Consider the following 3460-nt stretch of genomic DNA (forward strand, 5'->3'; position numbering starts at 1 on the left):
GGGATATATGGGCAAAACATAGGATTTGAGAACGCTAGAAATCCGCCGAGTAGTGGTGTGTGTGTCTATATATATATCTATATGTATGTATATGTATATGTATATATATGTATATGTATATCTATATGTATGTATATGTATATCTATATGTATGTATATGTATATATATATATATATATATATATATATATATATATATATATATATATATATATATATATATATATATATATTTTGAACTGTAAGGGAACTTACAGATGTGGATACATTGGAGCTATACATAAAAGTTACGTAACTGAATGTTCCAGGAATTAGATAATTCGCGTCCTTCACCATATGCAATTTTGAAAGCGTCTGGCCGCAATACTCGAACCACTGTGTATAGTCCCTCCCATTTGGGGGAAAGCTTGTTCTTCTCGGCCTGGGATTGAACTCGTCGTAGGACATAATCGCCGACGGCAAGTGTGCAGGCTCGAACACGTTTCTCTTGATATCGGCGTAGGGACTAGGGACTGCTGGTATGTCACGCCCAGAAATTTAGCTCAAATTTCCAGACTATTTTGTGTATTAAATCCCTGTCCAGGACCAGCCAGGGTACACAAAACGACAAGTAATAAACAGTTCCAAACGTAAATAAAGCGTAAAATACTTACAAAAGAGGCACTTAGTCCTCACACCGAAACAAAAGCAGTAGCAGCGGAAAAGGCGATCCTAGCGGGGCTTCAGCTCCACTCCACAGGCAAAACTCAACTGGGGTCTGAGCCTTGGACCTCTAACTCCATCTTCAGCTCAGAAGCACTACACTTCTGAAAAGGGGGAATAATAGCAAGGCTGAGTACAACCACCGTACTCAGCAAGCCACACCAATGATGCAGACGTGCAAGGGGAACACAAGGACGGGTTTGTGGCTATTTGCATAAAGGCAGTTGTAAAACATTTTATTGAGCAAAACAGTAAAACTGTTGAATAATTAAAGTAATATTAAATCTTCACTGATCAACGCTACACCATGTTGATCAAGCCCAACCAACCCACCTGAACTACAGTGCATTGGGTCGATTTATTAGGGGTGAGACTAATCACGGTGAGTCTGGTCGACTGCCCATAACCGCGGGCACGGCTATTCGAATAGTTTTACTCTGATAAGAGGTGTACAACTGTACCCACAAGACACAGCCCCACGACACGTTTCCGTGCGCCGACATGCCACCACGATATAACGGAAAGAGGCCGTGACAGGACCCTTCGCATAACCCCCTCTAACCAAGCACACCACACCTCAGGTTTCACCCCACTCCTCGCAAGGCAGCGGGCAGTCCCCTCTCGTGCCTAGGTGAATCCGGAAGCCGCATAGGCCGTCGCAGGGCCCATCCAAACTCCATCACGCCCACCCTTGCCTGGATGCGTTAGCTAGAGGAAAGCTACACTACAAGCCCAGCCGTTGCCCACGCTGGCTTGTGGTAAGTACGAGGAATTCTTCCAGGGTTTCCCGCGAATCGGTCCTTAATTGCCACGGGTGCGACTAGCAAAACCATGCACCCACAGCCCACCATACAGTCGTATTTTAGTTGGATAATGACGACCATGAAGCATGGCCAGATGTCTCGAGCACGCAGCTCATTCTGATACTAAAAAGTCTAATACTGTAATTATCCCATCAACTGAGCTAGTGGTAATTAAGCATGGCTAAGCATATAGTTCTTGCTAGGTCACATAAGTAACATGAGCTAGTCGATTTATTACCCAATGTTGACAAATGACAGATATCAAGTAAACATGGCACAAGCGAGCAGATAGGTAAACCCTATTCCCATGTAATTAGCAAGACATGCATGTTTATTTGCAAACGGTAAAAAATTTATAAATTGGGATCAACATGCTCAAGGGGAATGTGTGACTTGCCTTGCTTCTTCAAAACAATCTTCCGAACTCTTTTCCTCGCGACCGCGGACTTCCGAAACGACGGATTCTACACGCTGGCACGCAAAACGAGGAAAAACCCTAATAAAAAACAAGAAAACAGTACATAAAAAGTAAACAAACATGTAGAGCTCAATTTTAGATGAATTTTGCAAGTTGAATGGCTCAATTCGGAGTTCGAATGAATTAGATATGAATTTTAGAAGTTTTGAGCCATTTAATTGAATTTCTATAATTATTACCTAATTATTGCGTAATTATTAATTATTTTTACAAAAGGAAAATCAAGGATTATTGCGTCAGCGAGGGGTGGGTGTGGACCGAGTCCACCAAAGGCAGGCCCCACGCGTCAGCCGAAATGGGAGGGGCAGTGCACCGTGGACTGGGACCACGGGGTGGTCCACGAGCGGCGCCTCTAAAGCGGCGACGGGGCTGGCTGGCTCGCCAGCCCCCCGGGCAAGACGGCGGCGGCAGACGGCTGGACGCCCGCCGGCGATGGCGGCACGACGCGGCGCCGGACACGGGAGGCAGAAGGGAAAAAGGGGAGGAGGAGGGAGGCCTCACCGTGCGCCGGGCGGCGAGGGGCGACGAGCGCGGCGGCGAGCTCCTCGGGACGACGGCGGGATAGCGTTCCCGTGGCGGCTCCACGGGCGGGAAGCGGCGGACGGAGGCCGGGATGACCTGGGAGGGCGGTGGAAGGATTAGGGGAAAGGGAGGAGGCGCGAGGCGGCGGGAAAACTCGGCCGGAAACCGGCGACGAGGGGAGGAGCTCACCTCTCACCGCAGGGAGAACGGGCATCGGTGACGGGGAGCTCGGATGAGGGGATGCCAGGCTCCCTATCGTCGCCGCGATGCCACCGGAGGAGGACGCGAGGCCGGAGGTCGCTCAGAGCGGCGGCGAGGGATGGCCGGAGGTGGTAGAGATGGTGGCGACTCGGGTTGGCAGTGGAGGTGGAGTTTCGGTGGTGAAGGGGGAAAAAGGATCGGTGGCCGGGCTTGCCCACGCGGCGGCGAAGCTGGCGATGTTGGCGGTGCGAAGCGGCGACGGCTATGGTGGCGGTGGTGCGCAGCTGGAGTTGGCGACGGTGGAGGAAAGAGATGGTGAACATGGCGGCGACGTTTCGGCAATGGATTGGGGAAGGGGAGCGGTGGACAGGGTGCGGCAACGCGCGGCGAGGCCGTTGGCGCAAACAACGCGGCGTGGGGACGGCGGCAGCGGCGGCAACGGCCTGCTGGAGGGTCGCCGGCGAGCGGCGGCGCTTGGGCTCGCGTGGGGAGCACAGGAGAGGGCGCAAGGAGCTCGGGGAGGAAGGGGAAACGGAATATGACAGCACGGGGAGGCTTTTTATAGGCCCGGGTGGTGGAGATCGTGGCCGGACGTGGCGGATTAGAAGCGGCAACGGCCGGCGACGTGGGTGATGACGACGTGGGCGAAGTGGGGAGTAGAGGGGTTCAATTTGGCGCCAAAAATTGGGGAAAAGTGGGGGAAATAGTGGAGGGAGTGGAGAGGATGCGGTTCCGCATGTTTGACCGGAGAAAA

At 51.8% G+C, this 3460-nt stretch overlaps 1 long non-coding RNA gene across 1 annotated transcript; it reads right to left on the reverse strand.

Annotated features, from left to right (window-relative positions):
- Nucleotides 1-275: 275 nt before the first annotated feature.
- On the reverse strand, nt 276-3065 carry LOC127780045 (uncharacterized). Its single transcript, XR_008018766.1, has 3 exons — nt 2695-3065; nt 2485-2601; nt 276-1976 (listed from the first exon to the last, which is right to left on the reverse strand). It is a non-coding gene; the product is annotated as an uncharacterized LOC127780045 (long non-coding RNA).
- Nucleotides 3066-3460: the final 395 nt, after the last annotated feature.

This window comes from Oryza glaberrima, chromosome 7, assembly GCF_000147395.1.
Source record: "Oryza glaberrima chromosome 7, OglaRS2, whole genome shotgun sequence".
In the NCBI taxonomy this organism is placed as follows: Eukaryota; Viridiplantae; Streptophyta; class Magnoliopsida; order Poales; family Poaceae; genus Oryza; species Oryza glaberrima.